A 22,385-nucleotide genomic window follows, 5' to 3' on the forward strand; every position below is an offset into this window, starting at 1 on the left:
CTGATAGCACAGAGGGTCTTTCTTTTTCTTAATAATATTCAGCAAACTAGCGTTCAGTTAGGACTGCTAATGGACCAATGCAAATGAACTCTCTCAAAAACGGGTGTTACACTACAACCACTTCTCAAATGCTACCCTTACTCTAAGGTGGCTCTGTTGGTGTGACTAGGCCAAAAAAGCTACATATTTTCACTGCCATAGACGCGTATGAGTATATGCCTTTTGGTTAAGCTTGTTCTTACTTGGTTTCACCTTGCAATCCTATTGCATATCATAATGTAAAATTTTAGACATCTGATGTTATATATATCCTACCTCTTGAGAGGAAGTTCTAGTTCTAGTGAACTGTGATGTCCCTAAAAGCCCCCAGATGGCATTATAGCCTTGTTTTTCCTAAGTCATTTGTTTTCATATGGCACAGATCAGAAACAAAAAAGAAATTCCCTTTACTCCTATGATAAACATGAATATGAAAAATACAATTTTCTTAATCTGTTCACTTCTTCACTTTGAGTAGGTTCTCTTAATTCTGAAGTAGTTATGAATTTGATTTATGTTTTGATTAAGAGAAAGCATTTTTCAAACAAAATAGTTCATAAACCAAAACTTCCAGAAAGAACAAAATGTAAATTTTTTTTCAGAGATACTATTTTATCTCTAAAATCCAATAATATGTTTAAATAAATATATATGCACAGAATAAATTCAATCTCAAATGAATAATCCCAGTGAGAAAGAGAACTTTATCAGCAACTGTCACTAATTCTATGTGACTGCTGAAAAATTGTTAATTTTCTTAGACTGAGTTTCTCTTCAAAGCAAGACCACTCACTTTTCTTAAACTGAAAACACCTTTGAGATCTCTAGTAAAATGCTAGGAGTAGTGTGAATAGCATGTTTTCAGCTAATACTAAATAATGGAATTTGTGTATTCAATAAATGCAATGTCAGGCATGTGACCAATGTAATTCAAGAGTAAATTACTGCATGAATACTAAACTGAAAATAATTTTTATTAAAATGTGCTGCCCAGTTATCTACATTCAGAAAGATAAACTTGTTTAAATTGCATTTCTATGCACCTGAATACATAAGCTTTTAACACTACAACCTTCTTGAAGTTATTCTGAAAGTAGGTAATAGAAAATTTATCAAACTATACTTGACAACAAACATCATCATCAATTCCACAGTATCACTTTCTAAGGACATTAATTTTTATATATACTTTACTAAATAATCAACATAATAATCAAGTTGAAGGTTTAGGTTGCAATTTAACTCCAATGTTCTTTCCAAATTTAATCTACCCATTGCTGTATCAAACTATCTCTAACTTCAAATATCATGTCACTTATCTGTGGAATCTAAAAAAACAAATGTAAATGAATTTACTTACAAAACAGAAACAGTCTCACAGACATAGAAAACAAACTTATGGTTACCAAAGAAGAAAGGAATGGGAAGGATAAATTAGGAATTGGTGATTATCAGGTACACCCTATTATATATAAAATAAGCAACAAAGACCTACTATGAGCACCAGGAACTATTTTCAATAACTTGGAATAACCTATACCGGAAAAAATGTGAAGAAGCATATACATATATATAGGACTTCTCTAGAGGCTCAGACGGTAAAGAATCTGCCTGCAATGCAGAAGACTCGAGTTCAATCCTTGGGTTGGGAAGATCCCCTGGAGAAGGGAATGGCTACTTACTCCAGTATTCTTGCCTGGGAGAATTCCACAGACAGAGGAGCCTGGCAAGCTAAAGTCCATGGGGTTGCAAAGAGTTGGACATGACTGAGTAGCTAACACACACATACATGTTTATATATATATATAAGACACTTTGTTGTACACCTAAAACATTGCAAATGAACTATATTTCAATAAAAAAGAAAAAATTCCCTCACAATGTATTATGAAATTCAAACAAAATTTTTTTTATTGAGAAGTAATTAAGATTCAACTTGAAAATAGATTCCTGTGAAAACATAACAGATTTTAAAATTTTTTCTAAAGCAATATTGACAGAAACAGTCTAGTCTGCATCTAGATTAGGTAATTTAAAAGACTTTTTAATCTTTAATTTTCATCTTTATATGAATTTGCCTTTTTATGTTAAATGTAAAGCCCATGCCAAAGTTTTTCCAACTCTAGGCATGCACTTAAAATTTTTTTCACGAGTATACTTAAAAATTTCATGGTAACAAAAAGCATGAAACCTTTTCTGCCATCTAACACATACAGATACACAGAAGAAAGCTATTATATTCAAAATTCCAGGAGATTAATTAAGACTCTGATTATTCACAGCCAATATTAAAGAACATCATTCTTTCAGTGTAATACACTTCACTGTGCATTACTAATACATTAAAATTTTGTCTTCTTAGTAAGCTAAAGAAAAATGACTTTAAAAATGTAGGTCTCTAAATTGCTTTCCTTTAAATCAAGTACAGTGTTGCTTTCAGAGGCCCAATGCATAGCCTCACTGGGAAAAACTACATAATTAGAAAACTAACAGATAAGAAAACAAGGATAATTATCTATCTTTCCCTTTTGGTGTAAGACCACTCTCTGACTGGGTTCCAGGCCCACTTGATTAAATAAATTTAGATTTGTTAAATTAGAAACCACAGTTATAACTTGAAAAAATATTTATTTTAAGAATAAACGTGCTTAAATACTATCTTTGTGATCTCATTAGATACATTATTCTAGAGTCCAAATGATTCTATGACGATGGCACTTTTGTCTAAAGATCTTTAACTGCTCTTCCAGCATTAACCCATTAATTTTCACTTTCTTTGTGAGACAGTCAGGTATAAGTATGGTTAGCTTAATTTTCCACATGAGAAAGTCAAATGACCAGAAACGAATTTCCTAAAAATCATACATGCAATGCGAACAGATGAAACTGAGCTCAAAACCCAGAAACTCAACTGAATAAGCAGGAGCTGTTTTAAACACTAGTATACACAGAATGATTTTACAAGATGGCAGAGTAGAAGGATGTACATGCATCTTCTCCTGAAAGAACTCCAAATTGCAACTAGCTGCTGAACAATCATCGGCAGGAGACTGTTCAATCCCACCAAAAAAAGATAACCCACGTCCAAGGGCAGAGCAGAAGCCCCAACAAGATGGTAGGAGGGGCGAAATCACATTTAGAATCAAACCTCATACCCACTAGAAACGCTCGGAGGGCTCAAACAAAACCTTGTGAACACCAGGAACTAGGGACCCCACAGGAGACTAAGCCAGACCTGCCTCTGAGTATTTGGGTGTGTTCTGCGGAAGCATGGGTCAGCAGCGGCCTGCTGCAGGGACAGGGGCTCTAGGAGCAGCAGACTTGGGAGGCATGGTGTGAGACATATGTCCTCTTGGAGGAGGTGGCCATTAGCCCCACCATAGAGCGGCTGAGCAGACAACCTACAAACTGGAGAACAAATATACCAGACAAGTTTTCACACTGTTGCAAAAGTTCTAGGGCCTACAACAGGTTTCCCAACATGGAAATCTGGCAAAGGGACTGAGAACCCCCTAGGGAATTTGATGTTGAAGGCCAATGGGATATGATTACAGAATTTCCATAGGACTGGGGAAACAGACACTTGGAGGGCACAAACAAAACCTTGTACACACCAGGACCCAGGAGAAAGGAGCAGTGACCCCACAAGAGGCTGAGCCAGACTTGCCTATGAGTGTTCAGGAGTCAAAGAGTCAATAACCTCAGATATGCAGATGACACCACCCTTATGGCAGAAAGCGAAGAGAAACTAGAGAGCCACTTGATGAAGGTGAAAGAGGAGAATGAAAAAGCTGGCTTAAAACTCAACATTCAGAAAACTAAGATCATGGCATGTGGTCCCATCACTTCATGGCAAATAGATGGGGAAACAATGGAAACAATGACAGACTATTTTCTTGGGCTAAAAAATCACTGCCGATGGTGACTGCACCCATGAAATTAAAAGACGCTTGCTCCTTGGAAGAAAAGCTATGACAAACCTAGACAGCATATTAAAAAGCAGAGACATTTCTTTGCCAACAAAGGTCCATATAGTCAAAGCTATGGCTTTTCCAGTAGTCATGTATGGTCCAGAGTTGGACTATAAAGAAGGCTAAGCACTGAAGAATTGATGCTTTGAACTGTGGTGTTGGAGAAGACTCTTGAGAGTCCCTTGGACTTCAAGGAGATCAAGTCAGTCAGTCCTAAAGGAAATCACTCCTGAATATTCATTGGAAGGACTGATGCTGGAGCTGAAGCTTCAATACTTTGGCCACCTGATGCGAAGAGCTGTCATTAGAAAAGACTGATGCTGGGAAAGACTGAAGGCAGGAGGAGAAGGGGACAACAGAGGATGAGATGGTTGGATGGCATTACTGACTCAATGGACGTGAGTTTGAGCAATCTCCAGGAGATGGTGAAGGACAGGGAAGCCTGGTGTGCTGCAGTCCTGGGGTCACAAAGAGTCGGATATGACTGAGCGACTGAACAATAACAACACACAGAATGCCCATCTCTATCACTAAATTTACTAGATATAATTGAGAATTTCCTCATGTTCTCCTGCCCCTCTTCTCCTCTGCTGCTGATCCACCCTGGAAATGAACTTCCTTTCACACCTGAAACCCATAAAGCTGAAAGTCAGTTTGCTCCCTCTTTCCAATCATTATGAAGTATGTTATTCTGTTAAATGCTACTGCTTTAGGTAAGTGGGGTCAGACTATGTTTGGTACTATTTAACATAGTGAGACCCAACCAGTCTTTTATTTTTTAAGGCAGACAACTTGGTTTGCTAATGAATCTGACAAACTTGGATATTAATGAAGTTCTGACACTAACTGTGAATTTAAACACCTTACTTACTCTTCGCACTCTGAGATTACTCCTTGACCCTCAGTTTCTTCATCTGTGATATGGAAATAGTTCTGTTTCTCCACAAGTTTGTTAATATAATCACATAAGATTATATAAAGCATAGAGATTATATAAAGTACCTGACACACTGCTGTAATTTCATTAAAAACCCAGTAGTTCTCAGGAAAAAAAGAACACACAGAATCATTTTGACTAAAATCCTTCTTTGGGCATATATGCTGTAACTATAAAACTATAATAAAGGAAACTAAAGAGGATTCAAATAAATGGAATGATTTCCCATGCTTTTGGACTGGAAGAATTAATGTTAAAACAGCAATATTACCCAAAGCAATCTGCACATTTAATGCGATCCTTATCAAATTACCCATGGCATTTTGCACAGAACTAGAACAAATAATCTAAAAATGTATATGGAACTATAAAATACCCAGAACTGACAAAGCAATCCTGGAAAAAAGAAAAAAAGCAGAAAGCCTAACTATCCCAGACTTCAGACAATACTACAACAGTACAGTAATTAAAACAGTGTGGTACTGGTATAAAAACAGACATTCCAGAATCACTGGAACGGAACAGAAAGCCCAGAAATAAATCCACACATCTATGGGCAATTAATTTTCAACAAAGAAGGCAAGAATATAAAATGGGGAAAAGAACTGTCTCTTCATCAAGTGGTGCTGGAAGTTGGACAGCTGTACGTAAATCAATGAAGTTGGAACACACCCACACACCATGCACAAAAATAAACTCAAAATGGCTTAATAGCTCAAACATAAGACATGATACCATAAAACTCCTGGAAGAGAACATAGGCAAAACATTCTCTGATATAAATCATACCAATCTCTTCTTAGGTCAGTCTCCCAACGCAACAGAAATAAAAACAAAAATAAACAAACAAGACCTAATCAAACTCAAAAGCTTTTGCACAGCAAAGAAAACCACAGATAAAATGAAGGCAACCTGTGGAACGGGAGAAAATTTTTGCAAACAATGTGACTGACAAGGGCTTAATTTTCAAAATATACAAACAGCCCATCTGGCTCAAAATCAAAAAAAGAAACAACCCAACCAAAAAAATGAGCAGAAGACCTAAACAGACATTTCTCCAAGACCTACAGATGGCCAACAAACAGACGAAAAGATGCTCAACATCACTCATTATTAGAGAAATGCAAATCAAAACTACAACGAGATGTGGCCTCACACAGTCAGAATGGCCATCATCAAAAAATCTACAACAAATGCTGGAGAGGATGTGAATAAAAGGGAACTCTCTTGCACTGTTGGTGGGAATGTAAATGGATACAATCACTATGAAGAACCAATATGGAGATTTCTTAAAAAACTAGGAATAAAACTACCATATGACCCAGCAATCCTACTACTGAGCATATACCCTGAGAAAATCATAACTCAAAAAGTACCCCAATGTTCATTGCAGCACTATTTACAATAGCCAAAACGTGGAAGCAACCTAGATGTCCATCTACAGATGAATGGATAAAGAAGTAGTAGTTCATATTTATAATGGAATATTACTTAGCCACAAAAAGGAACAAATTTGAGTCAGTTGAACTGAGGTAGAGGAACCTAGAGCCTGTTATACAGAGTGAATTAAATCAGAAAGAAAAAAAAATGTGTGTATTAACACATATATATGAAATCTATAAAAATGGTATTGATGAACATATTTGCAGGGCAGGAATAGAGATGCAGACGTAGAGAATGGACTTGTGGACACAGCAGGAGAAGGGGAGGGTGGGACAAACTGAGAAAGTAGCACTGACATATATATAGACTACCATGTGTAAAACAGATAACTAGTGGGAAGCTGCTGTATAACACAGGGAGCTCAGCTTGGTGCTCTATGAAGACCTAGAAGGGTGGGAGGAAGGTTCATGAGGGAGGGGATATATGTATACTTAATGACTGATTCATATTGTTGCACAGCAGAAACCAACACAACACTAAAGCAATTATCTTCCAACTAAAAATAAATTTTTAAAAATTTTAGATGGGCAGAAGACCTAAATAGACATTTCTCCAAAGAAGACATACAGATCACCAATAGACATATGAAAAGATGCTCAACATAACTAATTATTAGAGAAATGCAAAGCAAAACCAAAATGAAGTACCACCTCATACCAGTCACAATGGCCATCATCAAAGTCTACAAACAACAAATGCTGGAGAAGGTATGAGAAAAAAGGGAACCTTCCTACACTGTTCACAGGAATCTAAGTTGGTGCAGCCACTATGGGAAAAGAGTATGTAGGTTCCTCAGAAAACTAAAAATAGAATTACCACATAATCTAGCAATTCCACTCCTGGGCATGCTGCTGCTGCTAAGTCGCGTCAGTCGTGTCCGACTCTGTGCAACCCCATAGACAGCAGCCCACCAGGCTCCCCCGTCCCTGGGATTCTCCAGGCAAGAACACTGGAGTGGGTTGCCATTTCCTTATCCAAGGCATGAAAGTGAAAAGTGAAAGTGAAGTCGCTCAGTCGTGTCCAACTTTTAGCGACCCCATGGACTTCAGCCTACTAGGCTCCTCCATCTATGGGATTTTCCAGTCAAGAGTACTGGAGTGGGGTGCCACTGCCTTCTCCTGGGTATATATCCAGACAAAACTATAATTCAAGAAGATACAAGCACCTCTATGTTCATAGAAGTACTATTCACAATTGCCAAGATATGGAAACAACCTAAATGTCCATTTACAGAAAAAAGGATAAAGAAGATATTGTACATATATACAATGGAATACTCCTCAGCCATAAAAAAGAAAGAAAGAATGCCATTTGCAGCAACATGGTTGCAACTAGGGATTATCATACTAAGTGAAGTAAGTCAGAAATAGAAAGGCAAATACCATATATATCCCTTATAAGGGTAATCTAAAATATGAGACAAATGAACCTGTCTACAAAACAGAAACAGACCCACAGACATACAGAACAGACTTGTGTTTGCCAAGGGAAAGGGCATGGGGGGATGGACTGGAAGTTTGAGGTTAGCAGATGCAAACTATTACATTCAGAATGAATAAACAACATATATATATAGAGAGAGAGAAAGAGGGATATATGTATCATAGTGTGTATATATATATATAGGTTGATATAGGATCAGTTCCATATATATATATATATCCTATCCCAGGATATAGTTCCCTCTATATATAGGTTGATACCTAGTGCACATGGATACCAAAAGCCTCTGATTTTTAATTTCCATAAAAATGTTAGAGAGAGAAGTGTGTGTGTATATATATATATATATATATATTTCTTTAAATTTTTGAGTCTTTGATATGTCTATACAATCTGTCCCCTCTGCCCTGAAGCTGGAATGAGACACATGGAAAAACTCTGTGTGGGTTTCATTCAAAGGTGTTAATTAAATGATTAAACCTTGAAAAAAAAATCCTGATCCTGATATAGGATCAGTTCCCTATATATATCAGTGTGTATGTATGTGTGTGTGTATATATATATATATATGTTGATATATGTATCAACCTATATATAGAGGGAACTATATCCAACCTCCTTAGATAAACAGTAATGGAAAAGAATATTAAAAAGAATGTGTGTGTATATATATGTGTATATATACATACACACACATGTATAACTGAGTCACTTTGCTGTACAGCAGAAATTAATAGAACATTGTGAATCGATTATATTTCAATAAAAAAAGAAAGAAATTGTTCTTTCCATCATGATACTTCACTAACTTGCTATTGTTGTTTAGTTACTAGTAGTGTCTGATTCTTTTGCTACCCCATGGACTGTAACCCACCAGGCTCCTCTGTCCATGGGATTTCCTAGGCAAGAATACTGGCGCAGGAAGCCTTTCCCTTCTCCAGGGGATCTTCCCAACCCAGGGATTGAACCAGGGTCTCCTGCATTGCATTCTTTACCAAATGAGCTAACAAGTGAAGTTGCTCAGTCGTGTCCGACTCTTTGCGACCCCATGGGCTGTAGCCTACCAGGCTTCTCTGTCCATGGGATTTTCCAGGCTAGTGTACTGGAGTGGGTTGCCATTTCCTTCTCCAGGGGATCTTCCCGTCCCAGGGATCAAACCCAGGTCTCCTGCATTGTAGGCAGACGCTTTACCCTCTGAGCCAGCAGGGAAGCCCTGAGCTAACAAGGAAGCCCCTTAATTCCCTGACCAGGGAATAAATTCACATCCCCTGCACTGCAAGGCGATTCCTAACCATTGGACCACCAGGGAAGTCCCAACATGAGGCTTTTTATCATCATGTTTTAGCACTATCCATGTGAATATTCACATATTTCTTGGAAGAAACAGTAACCTATTTGATTATATCTTCTGTGCTGTCCCCAAAGACTATTATCTTATAAACAGCAAATGTACACTACTATTTTATAAACTCTAAAAAATTCTAAATTCTGAAATTCATCTGGTACCAAAGATTTCAGATGAGGCACCATGGACCTTATAAGCAATAGGCCTCTGGTCCTTCAGATCTTAAGACTTCAGCTTGATTCCTGGCCTCACCTTCTAGATAAGTCACTTTGGATGAGTCAATTGATTCTTACTAAGTATGAGATACTTAGAAGAGTTATTTTTGCAGAAGAACAGCAACAGAACTTCATGACCTGTAGGTGACTAAAACACTAAAGATGAAGTTAGGAGAAGTAGGCCTGAGATGTATTTGGTTTCACATCTGCTAGCACTTGAGGCAATATGTGAAGATGCCCTCCAGGCAGATGTACACATAGACTGTAGCTCTACCAGATGGATGTTGCAGCAAGAGCTACAGAGTTGAGGAACACAGAACTGAAAAGTGGACTTTTGAGACAGCAGCTAGTTACAGAAAAAAAGTTTCAAGAAAGTCCCAGAGAATGCCAGAGGGAAAGGAATCAATCTTTAGAAGAAAGAGAAAGAACCATCCAAGAGATAGAAGGCCAAGAAACACAGCACCACAAAAGTCAAGGTAAAACAGTATCCCAAAGGACTGACCAGAAAAATTAAATGCTGGAACATGATCAGGGATTATGAAGTGTCTGAGCTAAGGGTCAGGAAGCAACAGTTAGAACTGGACATGGAACAACACACTGGTTCCAAATCGGGAAAGGAGTATGTCAAGGCTGTGTATTGTTACCCTGCTTATTTAACTTATATGCAGAGTACATCATGAGAAACGCTGGGCTGGAGGAAGCACAAGCTGGCATCAAGATTGCCGGGAGAAATATCAATAACTTCAGATATGCAGATGACACCACCCACAGCAGAAAGAGAAAAACTAAAGAGCCTCTTGATGAAAGTGAAAGAAGAGAGTGAAAAAGTTGGCTTAAAACTCAACATTCAGAAAACTAAGATCATGGCATCTGGTCCCATCACTTCATGGCACACAGATGGGGAAACAATGGAAGCAGTGACAGACTTTATTTTGGGGGGCTCCAAAATCACTGCAGATGGTGACTGCAGCCATGAAATTAAAAGACACTTGCTCCTTGGAAGAAAAGCTATGACCAACCTAAACAGCATATTAAAAAGCAGAGACATTACTTTGTCAACAAAGGTCCCTCTAGTCAAAGCTATGGTTTTTCCAGTTGTCATGTATGGATGTGAGAGTTGGACTATAAAGAAAGCTGAGTGCCAAAGAATTGATGCTTTTGAACTGTGGTGTTGGAGTAGACTCTTGAGAGTCCCTTGGACTGCAAGGAGATCCAACCAGTCCATCCTAAAGGAAATTCCAATACTTTGGCCACTTGATGTGAAGAACTGACTCTTTGGAAAAGACCCTGATGCTGGGAAAGATTGAAGGCAGGAAGAGAAAGGGACGACAGAGGATGAGATGGTTGGATGGCATCACTGACTCAATGGACATGAGTTTGAGTAAACTCTAGGAGTTGGTGATGGACAGGGAGGCCTGGCGTGCTGCAGTCCATGGGGTCACAAACAGTCGGACACAACTGAGCAACTGAATTGAACTAAGCAAAGGGTAATCATTTTGACTAGAAGGAAGTCACTAGAGATTTTGAAAGTGTAATTTCAGTAAAGACGATAAAGGAAGGTGTGATGTGTGGTGAGGAAATGAAGGTAACAGTTCAGAGCCCTCATGTGAGAAAGAATATAAACAACTGCAGTAGTCAGTTAAGAAAAGGAAAATTAGAAATGTACATAATGGTAAATAACTCATGCATTTGAAAAATGAAATGGAATAATATTTTCTATTTTTTAGAATCATCTAAAAAACATTTCTCTCTTTAAACACAAATTTTACATTTATCAAGTACTTGGAAAGCATTTGTTATTCTGTTTTATAACTTTTATCAGGAGAAACAACTATATTTTGCAGATGTAGTAAAGGCAAAGGTTTAAATCCTTTCTTCATTACCATTACTACTCCTACTTAGTAAGCCTTTATTGATTACCTACTACATTCAGAAAGTTATACTAGTGTCATGCTTATTATAGTGCCTAGCATCATTCAGTGCTTAATAACTTTTTTTCAAACTGCGTTAAATTAGCAATATTTAAATTTAGTTTCACTATAGGCCCTTTAGGCTTCCCAGGTGGCTCTGTGGTAAAGAACTTGTCTGCCAATGCAAGAGACACAGGAGACATGGGTTGGACCCCTGAGTCAGGAAGTTCCCCTAGAGGAGAAAATGGCAACCCACTCCAGTATTCTTGCCTGCAAAATCCCATGGACAGAGGAGCCTGGCAGGCTACAGTCCACGCGGTCACAAAAGAGTCAGACACAACTTAGCAACTAAACAACATAAGCCCTCGGGAGTACCAGGCTCTTTCTTGGGTCAACAGTCTTCCAAATGGTAAAATAGATTTAAATATACCTGCATATATACCAAAAAAGAAAAAAACAACTGACTATAAAGACTAAAGATCAAATTACAGTTCATAAGGATATGAACATTAAATATTGACTCCACTGGCTTAGTAAATGTCCAATCATTTGAAACCTAAGCAAATAAGAGGGAAAAAAAGACCTGAATGAACTAAGAATTTGAACTATGCAATCCTTTTGTTAAAGAGTAGCAAGGCATCTAATTATCTGAGGAACAGACAACTTTTTCAAATTATTTGCTATTTCAAAAAGTATATATGCTACGATTTTCATAAATGTGTTTCCTTACACTTCTTATAAATCATATTTCACAGTTCAAACCAGCAGGGTGCCTGTACTGATACACAAGGACAAAACAATCAGGTTATTTCTAAAGAGAATATGAACATTTTAAAATAAATAATTCATTTTTCCATATTACTACTCTAGGGTTTTCATATAAGGTTTTCAAGATTAGTGCAATTGAGGCATTTTCTACCAAAGTACCACAAAAAGAATAAAACGTTTACCCAGGAATTGGGGTAGGAAGGACATTAATAGCCCAAAAGGCTCTCCACAATCTCATGATGTATCTTAGAATTGTGTTAATTAAACATTCTACCTCACAATACATTCACAATTTTTAATATAAAACAGTGCTCTAAATTATTTACCAATTACACTGTTGTTGTTGTTCAGTCGCTAAGCTGTGTCTGACTCTGCAACCCCATGGACTACAGCACTCCAGGCTCCTCTGTCCTCCACTATCTCCCGGAGTTTGCTCAAACTGACATCCATTGAGTCAGTGACACTATCTAACCATCTCATCCTTTGCTGCCCGCTTCTCCTTTGGACTTTAATCTTTCCCAGCATCAGGGTCTTTTCCAATAAGTCAGCTCTTCATATCAGGTGGCCAAAGTATTGGAGCTGCAGCTTTAGCAACAGTCCTTCCAATGAATATTCAGGATTGATTTCCTTTAGGATTGACTGGTTTGCTCTTCTTGCAGTTCAAGGGACATTACATTTAAGTACATTACAATTCCTTAAATATTTGAATAAAATCAACCCCCCAGGAAGATATACCACAAATCCAATGGCTTTCCAACTTACTGGTCTCTCAGCCTGTTTTATAACCATAGCTACAAGAGTTTAGAAGAAGGGGACGAGATGGCTGGATAGTATCACCAACTTCTTGAATATGAGTTTTGAGCAAACTCTTGGAGATGGTGGACAGGGAAGCCTCACATGCTGCAGTCCATGTGGTCACAGAGAGTCGAACAAGACTTAGCGACTGAAAAACAATACGAGTTTAGGTAATGAGGGGAGAACATAATGTTTATCAAATGTATTTTTCAAGAGACAACATACTGCTGGGGATTACTGGTGAGGGTGGGGTAAGGAGGTAACATAGAGATGAGTGGAACAATGGAAATGCACTCCATTGGGAAGAGCCAAAACTTTCTAAATTTAATAGTAAAGAAGGATTTATATTCTTTTCATTATGTCCCATGAAATTAAATTAAATGCCACTGAAGCATTTTAGTTTGTTTTCATTCATTCATCTATTCCTTCATTCAACAAATATGTATTATGGCCCTTTACATGCCACACTGTGTCCCAGATACTCAAGATACAAAAACAAAATAGAAAATCCCTACCTTGAGAATCTCAGTCTTGGGGAAAGTAGTAAACAGAGTTAAGAGCTATAAAAATAATCCATACATAGTGAGCACAGAAAGACCAACTCTTCCTGGGGGAGTTGCACAAAAAAGGAAGCATCAAATTTTTAAAAACAGAAGCTGAGGTGTTCTACTGACTTTGGGTTTAGGGAAGATCCAGATCTCTGGTCACTTAACATTCTTCCTTCACCTTGAAGAAGTTTCTTAAAACCACCAGAATTCTAAGGGCTCTATCTGAAACCTAGTATCTTGTATATATTCCCAATTCTAGTAAAGAATAAGTTCCAACAAGCCCAGTAGAAATGTAGTACACTGAGAACCACAGATGAACTGAAAAGGATTTTTGGCCAATGTCTCATCTTCAAAACAAAAAAACCCTGAGGCCCAGATTGGTAAAGTACCCTGCCAAATAGGGTGGAACTCACTAGCAGTAGTTTGAAGCCAGTGCTCATTCCACTACAACAATTGCCAGCTCTATCTTTAGTACTCTTTGGTTCATTTTCTACCCACTAGTCATTTTTAACCCAGGATCTATCCCTGGGTTGGGAAGATCCCCTGGAGAAGGGAATGGCAACACTCTCCAGTATTCCTGCCTAGAGAATTCCAGGGACAGAGGAGCCTTGTGGGCTACAGTTCACGGGGTCGCAAAAAGTTAGACACGACTGAGCAACTAACACAGAGACAGAGAGAGTCATTTTTTAAATCTTATATATAAAAATTTTATCCATCATGAAAACACTTAAACTTTATTTGAAAATACTTGTATTTTTAATATTAAGATAATACAGTGCTTTTTCAGGAATGTATTTTTTCTTTAAAAATTTTATTATAATTTTCAAACATACATTAGAAAAAATAGTACAACTGCTCTCATATAACCTACTGATCAAATACAATATCTTTTAACATTTTGGTACATGTGCTTTACCTTTTTTTTCTTTCTCTTTGTTACCACAGAATTCTAAAGTAAACTCCTGACATTATGTCTAAGTCATTTGAACCCCAAATAGTTCTATGTTTATATCAGAAAAATAAGGACAATTTCTTACATAACTGCAATATGGTCATACCTACAGAATTAACAATGATTCTTAATAACATCTAATAGTCAATCAATATTTAAGTCTCCTTAATTATCTCAAAAAATGTCTTTTTACAGTTATTCTGCCTAAAATATTTATTTCTACTTTACTACAAAACAGTATTCAACATTTGGATTCAACAATCCTATTTCTCCTGCTTTTCACAAACTTATATTCTGAACTTGTACTTTACTTACAAGGGTCTTATACATAGGTCATTAACTTCAGGTACCACCTCCCCAACCCTTATCCCAGTCTCAATATATTTTTAACACTTCAATAATTACTTCAGATATCCTTCCTGCTTTTTCATCCCAATACACATAAACCATGATTCTAATTACTATACTATTACTTTCTCTAGTCTATTAAAATTACAATAAAACTCCATTAAAAAGGTCCTTTTAATATCATAGATAAAATTACATTTCAGATATATATATCGACAGCACAGTGTGAGTCATATAACTGTAATTATAACTCAATAAACCTAGATTTTCCCTACCTGTCAATGTAAAAAATAAAGATTGAGTTGCTTACATCTGTATACCTGATATGATTCCTTCTTTGGTCATATTTTCAAATGCATGTAACATTTTCTAAAATTGATCATGTGCAGCAAAACAAATCTCAACAAATTCCAAAGAATTGAAGTCATACAGAGATGTTCTCTGACCACACTGCAGCTAAGCTGAATGCCAATATTTTAAAAAATAACTTGAAAATTCCCAAGTACTTGGTGGTGGAATAAATCTACCTCTGGAAAAATAGGCAAGGGAACCCTAAATCAGAGACCTAAAGTGAACAGATCAAAATGCCCCATTGCTCACCACCTCATTTCTGGAAGCAGCTCTAACAACTCTGGACCCAAGTAAGTCCCAGTAATTTTAGACAACTGGCCCAATGGTGTCCTAAGAGGAAGATTCTGGACTTCTGACTAGTATTGCTAAGGAATATATAAGAGGAGTCAAGTAATTAAAGAAATAGAAAAGATATAACCACATTTGTATTTCTGGCTGGAGAAGTAGGTTTTTCAGGTTAGATCTAGTTCATTAAGCAATCCAAGATTTAAAAATATGCTGCTCAGGAAGAGGATGTGAATTCAGATTCTTAATTAGAACTTACTAGTCATATGGTTACTATTTCAAATACATTATACATTAAACACATAAGGTAAGGATGTGAAGAGTTGTCTGAGGAGGAGGCCTTACAAATAGCTGAGAAAAGAAGAGGCAAAGAAGAAAAGGAAAGATATAACCATCTGAATGCAGACTTCCAAAGAATAGCAAGGAGAGATAAGAAAGCCTTCCTCAGTGAACAATACAAAGAAACAGAGGAAAACAGAAGAATGGGAAAGACTAAAGATCTCTTCAAGAAAATTAGAGATACAAGGGAACATTTCATGCAAAGATGGGAACAATAAACAAAAAAATGGTATGGACCTAACAAAAGCAGAAGGTATTAAGAAGAGGTGGCAAGAATACACAGAAGAACTATACAAAAAAGATCTCAATGACCCAGATAACCACATTTGTATTTCTGGCTGGAGAAATACAAATATGTACAAATACGATGGTGTGATCACTCACCTAGAGCCACATATCTTGGAGTGCAAAGTCAAGTGGGCCTTACGAAGCATCACTATGAACAAAGCTAGTGGAGGTGATGGAATTCCAGCTGAGTTATTTCAAATCCTCAAAGATGATGCTGTTCAAGTGCTGAATTCAATATGCCAGCAAATTTGGAAACTCAGCAATGGCCACAGGACTGGAAAAGGTCAGTTTTCATTCCAATCCCAAAGAAGGGCAATGCCAAAGCATCAATTTTTCGGTGCTCAGCCTTCTTTATGGTCCAACTCTCATATCCATACATGACTACTGGAAAAACCATAGCTTTGACTAGGTGGACCTTTCTCAGCAAAGTAATGTCTCTGCTTTTTAATAAGTTGTCTAGGTTGGTCATAACTTTTCCTCCAAGGAGCAAGCATCTTTTAATTTCATGGCTGCAGTCACCACCTGCAGTGATTTTGGAGCCCCCCAAAAACAAAGTTTCTCACTGTTTCCATTGTTTCCCCATCTATTTACCATGAAGTGATGGGATCAGATGCCATGATCTTAGTTTTCTGAATGTTGGGTTTTTTTTTTATGATTCTAGATTATTTCTGCATCCTGAAATTATGGCATTAATAGTAGTATTTAAGAATATCTTTTTTTCTTCTTCTTCTTTCCTTGATATTTTTTTTAATGAATTTATTCCAACTTTTTCACTCTCCTCTTTCACTTTCATCAAGAGGCTCTAATTCTTCTTCACTTTCTGCCATAAGGGTGGTGTCATCTGCATATCTGAGGTTATTGATATTTCTCCCAGCAATCTTGGTTTCAGCTTGTGCTTAATCCAGCCTGGCATTTCCCATGATGTACTCTGCATATAAGTTAAATAAGTAAGGTGACAATATACAGCTTTGACATACTCCTTTCCCAATTTGGAACCAGTCCGTTGTTCCATGACCAGTTCTAACTGTTGCTTCTTGACCTGCATACAGGTTCTGCAGGAGGCAGGTAAGGTGGTCTGGTACTCCCATCTCTTTAAGAATTTTCCATAGTTTGTTGTGATGCACACAGTCAAAGGCTTTAGCATAGTCAATGAATCATAATTAGATGTTTTCAGGAATTCTCTTGCTTTTTCTATGACCTATGAACTGTGGTGTTGGAGAAAATTCTTGAGAGTCCCTTGGACTACAAGGAGATCAAACCAGTCAATCCTAAAGGAAACCAACCCTGAATATTCACTGGAAGGACTGATGCTGAAGCTCCAATACTTTGGCCACCTGATGCAAAGAGCCTGCTCATTAGAAAAGACCCTGATGCTGGAAAAGATTGAAGGCAGGAGAAGAAGGGGATGACAGAGGGTGAGATGGTTGAACGACATCACCAACTCGATGGACATGAATTTGAGCAAACTTTGGGAGATGGTGAAGCACAGGGAAGCCTGGTGTGCTACAGTCCATGGGGTCACAAAGAGCTGGACAGGACTGAGTGACTGAACAACAACAACAAGGATGTGAAGAAATATAAGGCATAGGTCCTGCCCTCAGGAACCAAAGTCTAAAAACAATAAATGATGTACAGTGGTGGTGGTGCTGGTATTGGTTTTCAGTGTCTTTACTCCTCAGGCAAAAGGGAATGTTTTTTACTGTATTTATAAAATATGCACAAATTAAGACAAAATGATTTTGTAATTATATTAGATGAGTCTGTGAAGATAGTAATTAAAATTAAACTCTATCTGGGACTTGAACATTTTAGGGCAAATATCAGAGCTATTCATGGATCCAGTGGTTAGAATTTGCTGGTTTTGCCTTTTTTTTTTTTTTTTTTTTTGAGAGTCATGATTAGTTTTAGATGGATAAACTCTTGAGTCAGGTCATTTCTGTCTTGCTAAACTTCCTTTAGTCTCAGTTGGAGCCAACCAAGAGTTGTTCCCCTTCTGTTCCCTGCTCACTGTAGTGAGGAATTTTCTCTCTTAATTGTCTGGGGCCAGATCCTCCCATTCCATCTTCCCCTTCTGCACAGGACGCTTCATGCGTGTGAAACACTCAGAGTCTGGAGACAAAGGTGCTATACTCATGCAAAGGGTGGTTATTATTATTGATGTTTCTCATAAACACTGAGATTTAGAATGTCAAAAGTAATAGCAGACCCTAAGGTAACAACAAAGCTTTTTTCTCTTGGAAATCTATTGCATTATGTTTGCTTTGATGTCAGTTATGTCTGCAATGTGTAAAACACTTCCATGTAGGCACAGCTCAGAGGCAGGGATGACTAGTCCAGAGGGCTAATAACAAAGACTTTATTTTCTGCCACATCCCACCAGTCAAGTAGTTCTCACAGTGGTTACCTAAGTCACAAAAATACTAGGAAGTTCAACTCCATAAGTGACAGGAAAAGGAAAAAAGTTAGCCTAGCTTCAACAGTTTGTCCTAGACTCACATAAACTGTCTTTATTCATTTGTCTAGTCTTTACCAGTCACTAGTACTAATGAACATCTGGCAGGTAACGAGACCAAATAGTCTCTGCTTGTGGATTAGAGTATTATGCGATAGGCCTCAATATCAGAAATCTAAATTATGAAGATGAGAATAAATGAAGCCCACATGCTAGGATTTACATGCCCAGCTCATGTAAGACCAGCTTAGTTCTACTGAGAAATGGGCCAGTGAATATGTTTTTGGTTTCACCTGCCCTCATAAGGATAAATAAGTTCACAGTAAAAGTTTTTGTCCAAGGATTTCACCATCACAATGAACCTGGATCATCGAGATCGGAGCCAGAAAAAGTTGAAGGTGATTAGTCTAATCGGTCTCCCATTCCATGGAATATGCTAAAGAATGATATACTGTTTCGTTGGCTCAGTGCAAATCTCATCTACTATATACACATATAAATTTATGCTAGCATAAGAGGAAAATGATATATAGGACTTCAGTTCAAAAGGGCAAGCCCTTTCACAAGTGTCCTGATGATTAATCAGTCTTTTCATTTCACCATTTATTGAGAGCCTACTATCTGTGCACCATGTTGTACTAGGTACCGATGATAACACTGTAAATACCTTCCTTGCCCTCAAAGAGCTTAGAAAGTAATAAAAGAGAGATGTAAATGAAACAAAATGAAATAATGACTCTAAAAGATGCATAAGCAAGTGCAAAAAAATTATGAAATTTACATGGGGATATCAGAGAAGTTTCCATGGAAAATATAGCAGTTGAACTAAAAATTACATTTCTGAAGTCAGAGAAGGGAAAAAAAAGGGAACTATAAACAAAGTCAAAAAAGCTTAAGAGTTCATTAGTTCAGAATTATATTTTAAAAGAGAAAGAAAGAACATTGCACTTTAAGTCCCAAGATTAAGGTTTTAGTTCCTGCCTCATCTCTGACTCTCTACAGAAGCTGAGTTGATAAGAAAAATGGGATTAGGGTATACCTAATAGAGGAGCTATTCAAAATCTTTAATATCCTGTATGGACACTGATCAATCAAAATGAATGTCAGCTATAATAATCAGTACAGACATTTTGTTTAATACCAACCAATCTTATCTACATCTTTTTTTCTTTCTGTCATCCTCCTCTAGAATGTAGGTTCTATGACAGCAACCACTGGCAATTACTGTGTTCTAAAAATGTACGAGGGAATTGTTTTAAGCAGCTATGGGAAGACATGAAGACACAGAAATGATCATCAAGAAAGAAGACATTTATACTTGCAGATCTCTAAAACAGAAGAGTTTCTAAAATACACCAGTAATAATAACAATAATCATAGCAGCAATAATAACAATGATAATATTCAGAACGTCCTCAGAACCCAATTTAGATCCAACAAGACTCTAAAATGGTACCTAAAAACCCTTCGAAAAGAATATTTATGATAGCCCAATTAATTTTCTCCTCTCAGGAAGGAAACAAGAGTAGGTTCTTTTCCTCTACATAATTAGGCCTTTTCACAAAGAACCCAGTTCACAAGCTAAAACACAGGTAAAAAATGAACAACCTGGAAGACTGTCTCTTCAGTTCAGTTCAGTTCATTTGCTCAGTCATGTCTGACTCTTTGCGACCCCATGAAGTGCAGCACAACAGGCCTCCCTGTCCATTGCCAACTCCCAGAGTTTACTCAAACTCATGTTCACTGAGTCAGTGATGCCATCCAAACATCTCATCCTTTGCCGTCCCCTCTCCTCCCACCTTCAATCTTTCCCAGCATCAGGGTCTTTTCCAATGAGTCAGTTCTTCACATCAGGTGGCCAAAGTATTGGAGTTTCAGCTTCAGCATTAGTCCTTCCAATGAATATTCAGGGTTGACTTCTCTTAGGATGGACTGGTTGGATCTCCTTGCAGTCCAAGGGACTCTCAAAAGTCTCCTCCAACACCACAGTTCAAAAGCATCAATTCTTCGGTGCTCAGCTTTCTTTATAGTCTAACTCTCACATCCATACATGACTACTGGAAAAACCATAGCCTTGACTAGACAGACCTTTGTTGACAAAGTAACGTCTCTGCTTTTTAATATGCTGTCTAGGTTGGTCATAACCTTCCTTCCAAGGAGTAAGCGTCTTTTAATTTCATGGCTGCAATCACCATCTGCAGTGATTTTGGAGCCCCCCAAAATAAAATCTGTCACTGGTTCCGCTGGTTCCCCATCTATTTCCCATGAAGTGATGGGACCAGATGCCATGATCTTAGTTTTCTGAATGTGGAGTTTTAAGCCAACTCTTTCACTCTCTTCTTTCACTTTCATCAAGAGGCTCTTTAGTTCTTCTTCGGTTTCTGCCAGAAGGGTGGTATCATCTACATATCTGAGGTTATTGATATTTCTCCTGGCAATCTTGATTCCAGCTTGTGCTTCATCCACCCTGGCATTTTGCATGATGTACTCTCCATGTAAGTTAAATGAGCAGGGTGACAATACACAGCCTTGACATAATCCTTTCCCAATTTGGAACCAGTGTGTTGTTCCACATCCAGTTCTAACTGTTGCTTCCTGACCTGCATACAGATTTCTCAGGAGGCAGGTCAGGTGGTCTGGTATTCCCATCTCTTGAAGAATTTTCCACAGTTTGTTGTGATCCACATAGTCAAAGGCTTTGGCATAGTCAATAAAGCTGAAGTATCTGTTTTTCTGGATCTCTCTCGCTTTTTCAATGATCCAACGAATGTTGGCAATTTGGTATGTCATTACTCTGCCTTTTCTAAATCCAGCTTGACCATCTGGAAGTTGATGGTTCACAGACTGTTGAAGCCTGGCTTGGAGAATTTTGAACATTACTTTAATAGCATGTGAGATGAGTGCAACTGTGTGGTATTTTGAACATTCTTTTTTTTTTTTTTTATAAATTTATTTATTTTAGTTGGGGGCTAATTACTTTACAATATTGTAATAGTTTTTGCCATACATTGACATGAATCAGCCATGGGTTTACATGTGTTCCCCTTCCTGGACCCCCCACCCACCTCCCTCCCCATCCCATCCCTCTGGGTCATCCCATTTTGAGCATTCTTTGGCACTGCCTGGAGAAGGGAATGGCAAACCACTTCAGTATTATTGCCTTGAGAATCTCATGAACAGTATGAAAAGGCAAATAATTGGACACTGAAAGATGAACTCCCCAGGTTAGTAAGTGCCCAGTATGCTACTGGAGATGAGTGGAGAAATAACTCCAGAAAGAATTAAGAGACGGAGCCGGAGCAAAAACAGCATCCAGCTGTGCATGTGACTGGTGATGGAAGTAAAGCCCGATGCTATAAAGAGCAATATTGCATAGGAACCTGGAATGTTAGGTCCATGAATCAAGGCAAATTGGAAATGGTCAAACAGGAGATGGCAAGAGTGAACTTCAACATTCTAGGAATCAGCGAAATAAAATGGATTGGAATGGGTGAATGCAACTCAGATGACCATTATATCTACTACTGTGGGCAGGAATTCCTTAGAAGAAATGGAGTAGCCATCATGGTCAACAAAAGAGTCCGAAATGCAGTGCTTGGATGCAATCTCAAAAACGACAGAATGATCTCTGTTCGTTTCCAAGGCAAACCATTCAATATCACAGTAATCCAAGTCTATGCCCCGAACAGTAATGCTGAAGAAGCTGAAGTTGAACAGTTCTATGAAGACCTACAAGACCTTTTAGAACTAACACCCAAAAAAGATGTCCTTCTCATTATAGGGGACTGGAATGCAAAAGTAAGAAGTCAAGAAATACCTGAAGTAACAGGCAAATTTGGCCTTGAAGTATAGAATGAAGCAGGGCAAAGGCTAATAGAGTTTTGCCAAGAGAATGCACTGTTCATAGCAAACACCCTCTTCCAACAACACAAGAGAAGACTGTCTCCTAGCCTCCA

Source organism: Giraffa tippelskirchi, chromosome 7 (assembly GCF_054371585.1).
Source record: "Giraffa tippelskirchi isolate mGirTip1 chromosome 7, T2T-mGirTip1v1.2.pri, whole genome shotgun sequence".
Taxonomy (NCBI): domain Eukaryota; kingdom Metazoa; phylum Chordata; class Mammalia; order Artiodactyla; family Giraffidae; genus Giraffa; species Giraffa tippelskirchi.